The following is a 16,080-nucleotide window of genomic DNA, read 5'->3' as shown; positions in this document are numbered from 1 at the left end:
AACACATCTATTGTATTTTAAGAAAACAAAAAACTTTTCCTAATGGACTGATATCAAAATGTTTGAAATGGCTACATTTCAGATTAAAAGTACTTTGTTACTGTTAGTAAATGTTACAAATAACTATACAAGCATTTTCCAGAGTAGCTACTAGTTTAAATTGTACCTAAAGTTCGGTTCATTAAAGGCGCTAGCGCTTGGCTTGGCGCAATCAAAAGGCTTTATTCTTCTCTTATGCTTTGGAAAGATGGGTTGGTACAAGCAGATAAGGTTTCATCCACTTGAGCAATGTCAAACATTTTCTGCATGGACAGACCTCAAATATCAAGAGAATATGATAACGTTATATCATACTTTCCACTCCTTGCCTCCAGCTTTCCCTGCCTCCTCCCCTCTCCCCCCCCCCCCCATATTACCATATTACCCCACCCTACCGAACGCACTCCCCTAATTTCCAATTACTACTAGTTTATCCTGTTTTATTTGTGCAGGTAAGGTGGAAATTCGAGCCACTTAAAAAAAAAACCCCCCAAAAAAAAAAAAAAAAAAAAAAAAAAAAAAAAAAACGTTTTGGGGGAGAAATTTGCAAATGAAAGGGTTAAAACAACGTGAGGTTCAAATCTGCGCGAGCGGACCTCGATTTCTCAAATTCATTAATAATTGATCAAGATAAAACAAAGGAAATCATCGCCGTGACGGTGTTTGGATATCTGATCTTGATTAGCATAGATTTTTACGTTTTTATTTCTCCGTTTTCTCCTTAGTTTTAGTTTCGATTGAGAAGATATATCAAACACTCAAGACAGTGTTCAACCACATTTCCAAAGACCTCGAAGTTCGTCATAAATACTCCGCTACTCGTCGTATTTTCAACTCTCTTCTTGGTGTTTGGATTTGCGGTCAAACACTGTCTTTCGTGTTTGATATATTACTTCAAAACCAGACTGCCCTTGACACATTATTCAAATTCTGTTGTGTAAAGACTGCTTAAATTGTGTGTATAACTTCGATGATCAATCACGTCTTCATATCTTTCTCCGCAGTTCAAATATATGATCTTTCATATATTCACTTGCATTCTTCATCATCTACGGGTATATTACGATCTCACAAAGTCAACAGCTCCTCGTCGCTTAATAGCTCAGTTGATACCCGGGCGGGGGGGGGGGGGGCACTGCCATATATGGGCTATATAGGTATGTGCGACTGTGAAGGGTATGGTTTTCAAGCAGTTTACTCTAGGATAGGGTATATAAATCAGAGCGTTTGGGTCTAGAATAGGGTATCATTTTTCACAAAACTGACTAGTTGATTGAAGATTTTATCTAGAGTAAGGAAACCAGGGATTGCCACTCAAAAATATAAAAAAATCAAATCGGCAAGTTTAAATTTACGCAAATCAGCCTCAGCAGTGTCGAAAGATGGGGGGATTTGGGGGGTTTACTCTAGTATTGGTTAGCAAAATTCAGCTGAACTAGCTCTGGTATAGGCTAAGGGTTTCGGGATCCCAGCGGCACGTCCCCACCCAGAAATTCCCATAGTAACCCCCTCGTGAGTTGATAGAGCACTGCACCGGTATCGCAAGAGGTCGTGAGTTCGAATCCCATTCAAGCCTGCACTTTTTTTTCAGGCTTTAATTTCACAATTGCTTACGTTGTGTGTATGACTGCGATGATCAATCATGTCCTATATCTTTCCGCCGCAGTTCAATATGTGTTCTTTCATAAGTTCACTTGTAAACCAGACAGGCCTTGACATAATATTCAAATTATGTTCCGTAAAGAATTTCGTCTTGAATGAGAAAGGGAACCGTTACAACTAAAGGAGGATGCTTTAGTGGCTTGGCGTGGCGTCTGTCTTTTACTTTAATCAGATACTTGGCAAAATATAAAGCGTATTTCGTAAATTACGCCATAGTTGCCATGCCCTTAAACTTTTGGAACCGTTCACGCGCGCTTTCATCACGAACGCTCAAGAGTGAAGTTTATAAGATGCGTCATACAACAACGCCAAAACGTATGTAGAAGCATATTTTGGGATTATTTTAAAAATACTTTTCTTAGTACGTGCTCGAGCGTTCAGATAATTTATTCATCTGCAGAAAGCAAGGATTATGCTGATAAGTTAAGTGTGAACTCGCATCGGCAGATTTCTAACCTCAATAGATGTTTACTGCAAATGAAGACTTTCATTTAGCTAGTCAGAAGAATCTTTGCATCGGCCTTACTTTATCTTTAACTTCAAATAATAATAAAAATGGTTATGTATTGTTTATCTTGGAAACTCAGAAATAGAGAATTCTAGAAAGAACTGTGAACTAAGGAAAGCAATTACTGTAAGGAATTAATTTACTTGCTATTGCGAAATCAACTATTTTCCGTAGAAGGTGTTTTCAGCTGTGAGATTGGAAATAAGAAGTTTTGCCGAAATGAACCACTTGATTAGAACGAGGAACGTTCGCACCTTTACAACTCAAACTCGCATATTGATAAGTTTTACTGAACTCATTAAAAACTAAATTCGCTCGCAAGGGTTGACACCTTCGAGTTTACTTGTTCTCAGCTGAACTACTTTTCGTTAAATTTCACATACTTCTTCGATAGTAAACTGGAATCCTTTTCGGTAGAAACTTAGGATAAGTTATTAGCTTTTAACCTAGCGAATTGTTTTTCTGTATTAGAATTTAGTTTTTAAGATATTTCAGTCTTACTTTACAAAATTTTTCACTAACAAAGAAACCATTACATCATTTCGGTTTCCTTCGCTCTCGAAAGATGGGACATCTGGAAACACCTAGTTTTCGCATATCAATAGCATTTAATCTTGCAAAAAGGATTAATTTAGGCGATCCGCATAAATACAACTACCTTGTAACCTAGAATTCACTCTCAATCTGCTCGATAACGTTAAGAGCTTCTGAAGACCACTCAAGAAAAAAACTTGCAGAACCGAAGACTTTTGGCCTGGTACTACTTCTTAAATCTGTCCCGTTACAAAAATGAGGCTCAAAGCTGCACTAGTGGACTTGCAGCCAGGGCTTCAATACCAGACACGGCTTTTGACATAATGTTCAAATTCTGTTCTGTAAAGAACTCCTGCTTGAATGACGAAGGCAACTGTTACAAAGAAAACAGGATGTTTAATGTGCTCGGCGTGGGGTCTGTTTTTATTTGAATCAGACACGGCATAATAGAAAGCGTAATTCGCAAATTGCGTCATAGGTGCCATGCACTTTCGCTTTTGGAACCGTTCAAGTGCGCTTCTATCACGAACGCTCAAGAGCGAAGCTTATAAAACGCCTCATACAACTACACTACAAATTCTTTGAGAATTGCTTCATTTCTTAGAAAAAATTACTCCAGCAAGTGATTCAGATGCCGCCTGACGAGCTTAGTCCTCAAAAAAAATTTATGCAAATTAGATCTTAATCCCCTTAGTGGAGAATATTTCTCCATTAAGGGGATTAAGATCGGTAACATAAGATCGTAGTTCGCACGTTGAACTGCCGCAATGTACAGTGAGGTGTCAGTCATAATAGCCGCGGCTTCTCTGTGGAGAAAGAAAAAGCAGATATTAGCCGGATTTGGGTTTTGATGTTCATGTCTTAAAACAGCTCAATAAAATTTCAATCGCGGATTGAAAAAAAAAAATTAACGCAAGATAAATATTGAACTAACCAACGGAGCAAGAAAGAAAAATTTAGCGTGAAGTTAATATTCTGCCCACAGATAACAAGAGCTCAGTAAAGAACTCAGCTCACTACCCCAGTAAGACAGAATAATTTAGCGCGAGGTTATATTCTGCCCACAGATAACAAGAGCTCAGTAAAGAACTCACTACTCCAGTAAGACAGAATAATTTAGTGCGAGGTTAATATTCTGCCCACAGATAACAAGAGCTCAGTAAAGAATTTAGCTCACTACCCCAGTAAGACAGAATAATTTAGCGCGAGGTTATATTCTGCCCACAGATAACAAGAGCTCAGTAAAGAACTCAGCTCACTACCCCAGTAAGACAGAATAATTTAGCGCGAGGTTATATTCTGCCCACTGATAACAAGAGCTCAGTAAAGAACTCAGCTCACTACCCCAGTAAGACAGAATAATTTAGCGCGAGGTTATATTCTGCCCACAGATAACAAGAGCTCAGTAAAGAACTCACCACCCAAGTAAGACAGAAAAAATTAGCGCGAGGTTAGTAGAGCGAAATAAGTCAGCGCGCGATTAGCCAGGTTTAAGCACCGCAAGCTTCAGGCAAGCTTATTATTATTACAGCGCTTGACATAAGCGACCGTAGTGAAACTGAAAACCCAAGCTCAAGTTTATATTCCACAAATAAAAAAATACAACTTACCATTGTGCTGCGGTGTTTGTCTTGCTTCTATCTTGAATGAACGGCGGCGAGCCGCGCTGCTTGCGAATTGCGTTACCTCGTATTTCCCGCCAGAATAAATTAACCCGGCAAGAGTAACCATTAGACGAAAATGCCGAATCTCTTTTTCGTTAATTAGACGAAACCCTTGCACAATCTTGCATGGCTTTCCTGTTTCGCATTCACCAGATTCACCCATACGAGTTTTGCAGTGTAGCGAGGAACATGTCACAAAAATGCGATAAAAACACTTTTAAAATTGGTAACAATGCTACTCAATTCATGTCGTGAAGACTACAACAATCGACTCCTTGAAAGCCCCAATCTTCATACATTCAACTTGTTTCCGCGGCAGAAATTACTGTTGATCTCGCTTTTACCGATATTATTTTTTCGTTGACTCACTTTTACATTTGTAACTTACCACAGTCCACTTATACTTTCGGCTGTCCGTCGGATATCCAATGTCGTATAGCTGATACAAAAACACCAAAACGCCGACTCAAACTTGACCGTGTTGCCCGGAAAACTTATGAAACATTTATCATCGATTTAAGGTCGCAAACGATGCCGATATCGACAATTTAGCGATTAATATTCTTAAAGAAGATTCACCGGCACGTTTCAAAACCGCGAAATCAGAAACTGCGTGACACAAGAAACAGATCACGTACACATAACTAGGACCGGTTTCATTTCACATTTCCTGGCATGTGGTGACAAGTTATGTACAAGATTAAAAGACCTCCTGGACAGAATTTTTTTTGAGGGCTAAGCTCGTCACAGAGAGAATAATTCACTGCGCAAAAAGCCAAATATTCGGGCCCGAATTCGCCTGAATACGGATCGGTGAACGCCGCGTATGCTGTAATGTTCTGACGTATTCGATGACGCCTGACTCGAAGTACACCCGGAATATCCTATTAGAATCCGGCCTTTTTTTTCGAATTCAAATGAATGAATACTCCTGAATGACTCGAAGTGTCATTCAGGAACATTTCGAACATTTCGTTAGATAAATGTTTCTTTAGGTTTTCCTCGAACATTCCGTGATCACTTGTGACCCGAACATCTTTGGATACTCCCAGTTGTTCGAGAGTATGCGACTGGAATACGCGACACACGCCGCCACTTCTACCGTGAACGTCTTTGAATACCAACGAACACGTTAAGTATGCTGTAATTTTCGGGAATCGTTTACTATTAAATGCCAAGTTGTCTCACAATTTTGACAGCGAGGAAGTCAGCTGTCCTTTTGTCAAGAACGGACTACCATGCGATCAGGCAACTATAACATTACTAGACGGGTAATCAGAGCTTACGCCACATGTTCTGAAATGTACGACTAGAACACGAGACTCACGTGAAGTATAAAAAGTTTTCATGATCGAATACTAACGCATACGTGAGGTGGTAAGGGTATTCCTAATGATACTCGGTTATTATAGCTCCAATACCCGTGAACACTTCAAGTATTCAGTGATGTTCGACCTGAAACTCGAGACTCATGTCAATTCCATGGGTTCCTTATATCCACCCGAAAGAAAACCCGAAATAAGCAAGACGGTATATATGTTATTTGAACGAACAACACTTTGTTTATAAATAAAATCTTTATATTGTAACTATTTACAAAAATTTGTTGAATACTTCGTTTATGCTTGTGATGAACCAACTTAGCAGGATCGATTTGGAAAAGGATTTTATCAAAAAGTTGAACGCTAAAGTATATTTAAAAATCATTGTAAAAAAGAACTCTAAAAACAAGCCGACGTCTGAGTTTTTTCAATGATTTCAACAACCTACATGTATACATGTACCGATACCTTTTTGTCATGTAACAGTAGTGTTGTGAACCATAAAAACAATACCTAAAGAGCGCTATTGAAAAAAATGTGCTTGCCAGTAGTTTGCATCCACAGTGCATGCTACATGTATAAAAAACAATTTTATTTACTACATGTAGATACTGCTGTTATGTTATCTGCCATGCACATGAAGGATATAATGTACATGCAGTGAGATAAAAAAATTTGACAGTATTGAGGCAGCAAACAAAAACTGCATCCAATATATTAATAATTTACCATTTTAAGACACATTTAACAAAGAGCACTGAAATAAGTGCTAGAACTTTATGCACAGAGGCAGTGTACCTTGAATTTTATCCCAAATTGTGCAGTTCTGTAGCAGCTATCGTAAGGTCTACTGTGATTGGTCCGTGATGTGTAAAAGGTAGCAAGGGTGGCAAACCAGTAATATTGCTCATAGGGAGTCACGTGGTTCATCAGCGTTGCTGTAGTCATGGAGTCATACAAATATCGCTTGTTGTTGCTTTTGGTCTCAGATTTGCGGTATTTATATTTCATAGTATCCTGGGTATCCAGGGTATCCTGAGTATCCGGGTATCCAGGGTATCCAGAGTATCCAGGGTATCCAGGGTATCCAGAGTATCCAGGGTATCCAAAGTATCCAGAGTATCCAGGGTATCCAGGGTATCCAGAGTATCCAGGTTATCCAGGGTATCCAGGGTATCTAGGGTATCCAGAGTATCCAGGTTATCCAGGGTATCCTGAGTATCCAGGGTATCCAGGGTATCCAAAGTATCCAGGGTATCCAAAGTATCCAGAGTATCCAGGGTATCCAGGGTATCCAGGGTATCCAGGTTATCCAGGGTATCCAGGGTATCCAGAGTATCCAGGGTATCCAGGGTATCCAGAGTATCCAGGGTATCCAAAGTATCCAGAGTATCCAGGGTATCCAGGGTATCCAGAGTATCCAGGGTATCCAGGGTATCCAGGGTATCTAGGGTATCCAGAGTATCCAGGTTATCCAGGGTATCCTGAGTATCCAGGGTATCCAGGGTATCCAAAGTATCCAGGGTATCCAAAGTATCCAGAGTATCCAGAGTATCCAGGGTATCCAGGGTATCCAGGGTATCCAGAGTAGCCAAAGTATCCAGGGTATCCAGGGTATCCAGGGTATCCAGGGTATCTAGGGTATCCAGAGTATCCAAAGTATCCAGCGTATCCAGAGTATCCAGGGTATCCTGATCCAGGGTATCAAGACGGTTGAGAATAGAATGACGAACTCTCTTAGGAAAATCGTTGTATGACAAAAACTTATCAATGCGTCTAACTTGGTTCGGAAAATGTTTTGAAATTGCTTCCCATTTTGTAAGCTTTGAAATAAAATACTTTAATCCATGCAGTTTTAAGACGCCAAGGGGTAAAACCAGAGAACGACGTATATTGTCCTACTGGTATGAGTGTCCTTGTAATAAAGGTCTGTAAGATTCTTGTTAATCAGAAGGTCCAGGAAATGTTTCTTAGGGTCAGGAAACGAGTCTACAGTGAAGTTCATATTCTTATGAAATGAATTAAGCTGAGATGATGGTGCTGGCGTTTGATGCAATGTGCCTCTTCGTTCAGGAGAAGATTACAACTATTATCACAATCTAACACTGTTGTATTATCAATGACTACTTGGGTGAAATATTCTTTGCCACCACTATCAGGAGGTGGAACAATATATACTTGGCTGGGAGACCGCTTGGGAATACTCCGTGTTGTAGACTTTTGCGACAGCTTTTGACTAAGTTCACATTTTTGCCTTCAACATATTAAAAAAAGTGCACATTTACAGCAAACTTCGAGCCTATTCCTTTACTCTCACTAAGAAAGTTTCCCATCATTTTTTCAGCAGTCTGAGCAACTACCATTTGAATAGAGCTATGCTTGCAAACGTGTAATTCCCTTATTCGTGACCGAAAAGGAACTCTGGGAAGTACAGCCATGTCAGCAGCACGGAAGTCCATCTACCCTTTGTTTCATATCTTCTTCTCTTTGTTTCCAAAGATAATGATTCTCACGCCTTTCGTTGTGTAACACTAAAGTTAGAACAGTTAAGACCAACATATTGGGAAATCCCCGTGACATAGCTGCTTTAAGTAAGCAACCTTTCGACTACTTTCTTCGTCTACGACCACACCACAGGGAAAATGCCGGTTCTCGTCCGATCACCGAAGCCAAGTCCTGTCGGGCGGTGTTAGTACTTGGCTGGGAGACCGCTTGGGAATACTCCGTGTTGTAGACTTTTGCGACAGCTTTTGACTAAGTTCACATTTTTGCCTTCAACATATTAAAAAAAGTGCACATTTACAGCAAACTTCGAGCCTATTCCTTTACTCTCACTAAGAAAGTTTCCCATCATTTTTTTAGCAGTCTGAGCAACTACCATTTGAATAGAGCTATGCTTGCAAACGTGTAATTCCCTTATTCGTGACCGAAAAGGAACTCTGGGAAGTACAGCCATGTCAGCAGCACGGAAGTCCATCTACCCTTTGTTTCATATCTTCTTCTCTTTGTTTCCAAAGATAATGATTCTCACGCCTTTCGTTGGGTAACACTAAAGTTAGAACAGTTAAGACCAACATATTGGGAAATCCCCGTGACATAGCTGCTTTAAGTAAGCAACCTTTCGACTACTTTCTTCGTCTACGACCACACCACAGGGAAAGTGCCGGTTCTCCGCGTGTTCTCTGTGTTATCCGTGGTTATCTTGCCTATTTTAGGCCATCGAGATCTTAGAATACTATATATTGTATGCTAAGAAGTGTATTTTGTATCCTGTGATATTATTTTGAGGAGAAATCGACGTGACCCATTGTAATTGAAGTTTGATCGTTTTCTACTTTCGGAACGCCAATATGGCGGACCGAAAGGGAAGGAGCGTGACCTTTCGAACGCCTCACCGACTTGGTCTGGGAGAGCTAAAGGCTGGAATCCAGAAAGAAATTCAACAGTCGATTATAGTGTTTCAAGATTTGGGAGAGGATGTGTATCTTTTGGAGCTGGAGTCGAAAGACGATGCCGAATTACTTGTCAGCAATGGTTTCGATATCGAAGAATTTTATGTTGATTGTTCGCCGCCACATGGCAAGTTCTTAAACGTAAGCATAATGGGCCTTCGTTCATATGTGGAGGATGAAGACGTGAAATCAGCGTTAAGCGAATATGGTGAGCTCAAAAGCGAAGTTATTCGTCTTAAATACAAGGCAGATCATGAGCTTACTGGAATGGAAAATGGCAATCGTTTAGTCAAGATGATCTTGGATAAACCTTCCATTCCATATTCGTTGCGTATCGGTGGAGAATGGTGTCGTGTCATTCATAATAATTAACAACCCGTGTGTATGGAGTGCAGCGAACTTGGGCACACTCGAAGAAAATGCCCAAAGATTCGTTGCAGAGTTTGTAAGCAGTTAGGACATATGTCTTACAACTGCGATCAACAAGAAGAGGAAAACAACGAAGCGCCTGATAGACAAATGGAAGGTGAAAATGACGCGCAGCCTGCAGGAGCTGACCATGACCAGCAAGAGGCGGCTGGAAGCGGGGATACTGTCACTGAAGATATGCGAGCGAATAATGACCTCCCCGAAAATAAAGATCCAGAATCAAGCAAAGAAGAAATGGATTACGAGGATCGAGTGAAAAACTTAAAGAGACAGCATGTCACAGACTCTGATTCTGACGGCGCAGCCACCGCTCGCCGTTCCAAACTTAAGCCTGCTCCTAATTTGTCGACCCGGAGAAAAGAGAAATTGTCTGCTAAAGCTGAAAAGCCACCTTCAAAGTATAAATAGCTGCCGTATTTGTATTTTTATTTACTTTTAAACCGCAATGGAGCTTCACGTTTTTCTATGTTATTTAGCCATGGCAGTTCTCATTTCTGTAAACTCACAGGGGCTTCGCTCCCCTGATCGTCGAAAAACAGCGTTCTCTTATTTTCTACGACATCGAATGGATATTATTTTACTTCAGGAAACTCACTGGACTGTTGACTTGGAAATGCAAATTAAACGTGAATGGAACGGAGAGGTTATATTTAATCATGGCACGAATACCGCAAGAGGTGTTGCTATTCTTATTCATTCACGGCTTGATTACACTATACAACAAACACGGAGTGATAATGATGGTCGCATTCTAAATATTGTGCTGGATCTTGATGGTCATATCCTGAATATCATTAACATTTATGCGCCCCAAACAGACAGCGCTCGACAAACTTTCTTTTCTGGTCTTGATGAATTTATATCTGAAGATGATGACAATATTATTGGTGGAGACTTTAATTGCATCGCAAACGTGAGGCTTGACAAAATAGGAGGAAATCAGAATTCTAGACAATTAGCTGCAGCAGCATTACAAACAATTACTTCGCACTTTAAATTAAGTGACATTTGGCGTGATCGCCACCAAGATGTACGAAGTTTTACATGGAGCGGACGACACCCTACTGATGGTTCTTTTATTTGTACACGTATCGACAAATTTCTTATTAGCAAGACAATGAACCAATTTGTTACTGACACTTCCATCAAGCCATTTCCACATTCCGACCACGATTATGTTTGTCTAATTTTGAACTTTGATCAAGTTAAACAAGGCCCTGGATATTGGCACTTTAATAATGAATTGCTTTCAGACGCAGCATTCGAGGCTCAAATAAAAGACTTCTGGACTGATTGGCAAACGAAATATGATGACTTTGTTGATCCACTTCTTTGGTGGGATAAAGCTAAACAGCATTTTAAGGTCATCGCAATCCGCTGTGCGAAAATTATTGGTAAACAGAAGCGTCATGAAAGATTTCAGCTGGAACGAAAACTCGAAAAGTTACGAGAAAAGTCCAACTCCGGCGACACGCGTGACATTGAGGAATACCTTTTAGCGAAAGAAAAACTGAAGGATTTAGATCTTAAAGATTTGGAAGCTACCAAGATTCGGGCGAAAGCGCAATTTATGGAAGAAGGAGAAAGGAGCACTCGTTACTTTTATTCTCTCGAGAAAAGCAGGAGAGCGAAACAAACAATTCGTGTTTTAACAAAGGAAAATCTGGATACCGTTTCTGAGCCGCAAGATCTGTTGAAAGAAACATACCACTTTTATAAAACTCTATTTACAGCACAACCCTGTGATGAAGATGCAAGGAATCAATTTTTAAATGCTGCCATTCCAAAATTACCTGACAATGCTCGCAATTCCTGCGAAGGTCTAATAACAGAGGAGGAATTACTCAAAGCAGTGCGTTCAATGGAAAATAATAAATCCCCTGGCTTCGATGGCTTGACAACGAATTTCTATAAGCACTTTTGGCCTATCCTAGGCGAGAAACTGACGCGTGTTTATAACTACGCTTTCCGCACGGGAGCCCTCACGGTTTCCCAGCGGCGAGGCGTTATATCACTATTGTTTAAGAAAGGAGATCGCACTCAGCTCAAAAACTGGAGACCAGTCTCTCTTTTAAACACGGACTACAAGATTTTGACCAAGGCGCTCGCAAACAGGCTTCAAAAAGTTTTACCTCTTATTATACACACGGATCAAACTGCTTCTATCAAAGGAAGAACCATCAACGATAACACGCGACTTCTACATGATGTTGTTGCTTATGCAAATGAGAAAGACATTCCTCTCGCCCTTATCAGTGTAGATCAGCTCAAAGCTTTTGATAGAGTTTCGCACGAGTTCCTATTCAAATGTTTGGAAAGCTTTGGCTTTGGACCGAACTTTGTTCAATGGATTAAACTAATATACAATTCCGTTTCGAGCTCCGTAAAAACAAACAGTTGGCTTACCGCCTTCATTACGTTAGAACGGGGACTTAGGCAGGGCTGTGCCCTGTCTATGCCCTTATACGTCTTGACTGCCGAGACCATGGCCATTAATATACGGGAAAACCCACGAGTACATGGAATTCGACCGCCTGATTCCCAGGAGGAGCTAAAACTGTCACAGTACGCTGATGATACGACTTTACTATTGTCTGACGATCAATCTATTGACGAAGTCTTCAATACTTTTGATTTATATGAACGCGCTTCTGGAGCAAAGATCAATAAAGGAAAGTGTAAGGGGCTCTGGTGCGGAGCATTTACGCATAGAACTGATCAACTTGGCGACTTTGATTGGTTTAATGATTACATTCCCGAGAAAATTCTCGGGCAATTAATCGGCAACGTCGATTGTACGAGACGTAATTGGGAAGCTAAGATACAGAAGATCAACGACATCATTGCCGCTTGGCGACACAGAGAACTAAGTTACAAAGGCAAAGCACTGGTGATAAATGGCCTCTTAACATCCACACTTTGGTACAACGCAACGTCATTGCCCGCGCCTTCTTGGGCAATAACGCAAATTGAACAGTCCATTTACAACTTCTTTTGGAGCTTCAAGCGTCATTTGGTGAACAAAGACACCCTGGCCCTACCTGTCCAACAAGGTGGTTTCAACATCCCCAGGATTGAAACAAAAATTAAGTCTCTGAGACTAAACACCTTAAGAAGACTACTGTCCGAAGAAGACGCACATTGGAAACACTTTGTAGCATATTTCTTCCGTATCTCGCACATGAATCTTGGAAAGCTTTCACTTGTCCTCGATTTCAACACTAGACATATCGATCGCGACATACCCATATTTCATAAAGAACTACTTCTCGCCTGGCACAAGCACAAACATCTTCTTACAAGAACTCACATTCCGGACAATGTACAAAGCATTCTGAATGAACCGCTCTTCCAAAATGAACTGATAACTGACAACGATCAACCGCTTGCCGTAATTCCTGATTGGGTAACGGCGGGGGTCACTCAGGTCAAAGACATCTGTTATGAAGTTGTTCCAGGCTATCTGCCAACCAATGCTGTTCACGAGTTGTTGATCGAGCAACAGAACTACGATGATAACCGCTCTGTACAACAAACCGAACGTGAATTAAGTAAAATTCGCTCTTCTATACCACAAGAGTGGACGAGTAAAATCCAGTCTCAAGTCTCGAGTCAATCGCCTCCGCCGGATCTACAGCCCCGCTTCGAAGTGAACACATCTGATTCAAACAATGCTTCTTTGGATATCTTGAACTGTAAAACACGCTCTTTCTACGCTCAGCTTCTCGCAGATAAGCAGACTGTTATACCTGCAGTAGATTACTGGAAAGAAAACCTTCATCCTGAACCGACATTTAATGCGAAACAATGGAAAACTCTATATCCTCCGCTGATTAACCACAAACACGGAGACATTAACTGGAAGATTGCTCACCGAGTACTACCGACTGCCTTATCACTAAACAGGATTGGCGTGTACGCAACCCCGAACTGTCATCGATGTGGCATAACCGACACGATCGAGCACGCCTTGCTTGATTGTCCTCTCGTAGACAATTTCTGGAACGAAATACAGGCATACGTGGACAAAATAACCAACAATTCGTTGCAACTCACAACACAAATAAAGTTATTTGGCAAAGTTAAAAGGAAGAACGATCCACTTGGCTCAAGAACAATAGACTTAGTTAAACTGGACACTAACTTTGGCCCGCTGGGCAATTCATAAGTCTAACGTTAATTATAGAGTACGGAACTTGTCTTATCGCCCGGAGTCTATTTTTAAAGCTATGGTTAAATCGCATTTGCATTTTCAATTTAAGCTGTACACGTCAAGAAACACGCAGTATTATTTTCCTTTCCACTGGTGCTTAGGACAAGCGTTTGCAAAGGTGGACAATGGAACTTTGGTATTTACATTGTAAACGGATAATTGTAGGAATATCGTTAATCAAATAGATTGTACTGATACACTGTAAGCAAATAATTTTAAGGATATCGTTAGTCAAGAAGTTCGTCATAAACGTTGTAAAATTGTGAATAAAAAAAGCTCTCTGAGCCTTTTTAGAAAAAAAAAAAAAAAAGCCGGTTCTCGTCCGATCACCGAAGCCAAGTCCTGTCGGGCGGTGTTAGTACTTGGCTGGGAGACCGCTTGTGAATACTCCGTGTTGTAGACTTTTGCGACAGCTTTTGACTAAGTTCACATTTTTGCCTTCAACATATTAAAAAAAGTGCACATTTACAGCAAACTTCGAGCCTATTCCTTTACTCTCACTAAGAAAGTTTCCCATCATCTTTTCAGCAGTCTGAGCAACTACCATTTGAATAGAGCTATGCTTGCAAACGTGTAATTCCCTTATTCGTGACCGAAAAGGAACTCTGGGAAGTACAGCCATGTCAGCAGCACGGAAGTCCATCTACCCTTTGTTTCATATCTTCTTCTCTTTGTTTCCAAAGATAATGATTCTCATGCCTTTCGTTGCCAACCTCTAAAGTTAGAACAGTTAAGACCAACATATTGGGAAATCCCCGTGACATAGCTGCTTTAAGTAAGCAACCTTTGGACTACTTTCTTCGTCTACGACCACACCACAGGGAAAATGCCGGTTCTCGTCCGATCACCGAAGCCAAGTCCTGTCGGGCGGTGTTAGTACTTGGCTGGGAGACCGCTTGTGAATACTCCGTGTTGTAGACTTTTGCGACAGCTTTTGACTAAGTTCACATTTTTGCCTTCAACGTATTAAAAAAAGTGCACATTTACAGCAAACTTCGAGCCTATTCCTTTACTCTCACTAAGAAAGTTTCCCATCATCTTTTTCAGCAGTCTGAGCAACTACCATTTGAATAGAGCTATGCTTGCAAACGTGTAATTCCCTTATTCGTGACCGAAAAGGAACTCTGGGAAGTACAGCCATGTCAGCAGCACGGAAGTCCATCTACCCTTTGTTTCATATCTTCTTCTCTTTGTTTCCAAAGATAATGATTCTCATGCCTTTCGTTGCCAACCTCTAAAGTTAGAACAGTTAAGACCAACATATTGGGAAATCCCCGTGACATAGCTGCTTTAAGTAAGCAACCTTTCGACTACTTTCTTCGTCTACGACCACACCACAGGGAAAATGCCGGTTCTCGTCCGATCACCGAAGCCAAGTCCTGTCGGGCGGTGTTAGTACTTGGCTGGGAGACCGCTTGTGAATACTCCGTGTTGTAGACTTTTGCGACAGCTTTTGACTAAGTTCACATTTTTGCCTTCAACGTATTAAAAAAAGTGCACATTTACAGCAAACTTCGAGCCTATTCCTTTACTCTCACTAAGAAAGTTTCCCATCATCTTTTCAGCAGTCTGAGCAACTACCATTTGAATAGAGCTATGCTTGCAAACGTGTAATTCCCTTATTCGTGACCGAAAAGGAACTCTGGGAAGTACAGCCATGTCAGCAGCACGGAAGTCCATCTACCCTTTGTTTCATATCTTCTTCTCTTTGTTTCCAAAGATAATGATTCTCATGCCTTTCGTTGCCAACCTCTAAAGTTAGAACAGTTAAGACCAACATATTGGAAAATCCCCGTGACATAGCTGCTTTAAGTAAGCAACCTTTCGACTACTTTCTTCGTCTACGGCCACACCACAGGGAAAATGCCGGTTCTCGTCCGATCACCGAAGCCAAGTCCTGTCGGGCGGTGTTAGTACTTGGCTGGGAGACCGCTTGGGAATACTCCGTGTTGTAGACTTTTGCGACAGCTTTTGACTAAGTTCACATTTTTGCCTTCAACGTATTAAAAAAAGTGCACATTTACAGCAAACTTCGAGCCTATTCCTTTACTCTCACTAAGAAAGTTTCCCATCATCTATTCAGCAGTCTGAGCAACTACCATTTGAATAGAGCTATGCTTGCAAACGTGTAATTCCCTTATTCGTGACCGAAAAGGAACTCTGGGAAGTACAGCCATGTCAGCAGCACGGAAGTCCATCTACCCTTTGTTTCATATCTTCTTCTCTTTGTTTCCAAAGACAATGATTCTCATGCCTT

The 16,080-nt window shown here is 40.9% G+C and overlaps 1 non-coding gene and 3 pseudogenes across 1 annotated transcript; all 4 read left to right on the top strand.

The window, feature by feature from the left end:
* The first annotated feature begins 8,347 nt into the window (after positions 1–8,347).
* On the top strand, positions 8,348–8,466 carry LOC144629365 (5S ribosomal RNA). The gene has a single exon (XR_013566366.1). It is a non-coding gene; the product is annotated as a 5S ribosomal RNA (ribosomal RNA).
* A 6,159-nt stretch (positions 8,467–14,625) lies between these two features.
* LOC144629374 (5S ribosomal RNA) lies at positions 14,626–14,744 on the top strand (annotated as a pseudogene).
* A 400-nt stretch (positions 14,745–15,144) lies between these two features.
* Positions 15,145–15,263, top strand: LOC144629373 (5S ribosomal RNA; annotated as a pseudogene).
* A 399-nt stretch (positions 15,264–15,662) lies between these two features.
* On the top strand, positions 15,663–15,781 carry LOC144629371 (5S ribosomal RNA; annotated as a pseudogene).
* The last annotated feature ends 299 nt before the right edge of the window (positions 15,782–16,080 follow it).

The sequence above is a fragment of the Oculina patagonica genome, chromosome 10, assembly GCF_052425735.1.
Source record: "Oculina patagonica isolate OP01 chromosome 10, crgOcupat, whole genome shotgun sequence".
In the NCBI taxonomy this organism is placed as follows: domain Eukaryota; kingdom Metazoa; phylum Cnidaria; class Anthozoa; order Scleractinia; family Oculinidae; genus Oculina; species Oculina patagonica.
The sequence above is the reverse complement of the archived record's forward strand: the minus strand, read 5'-3'. Positions and strand labels throughout refer to the sequence as shown.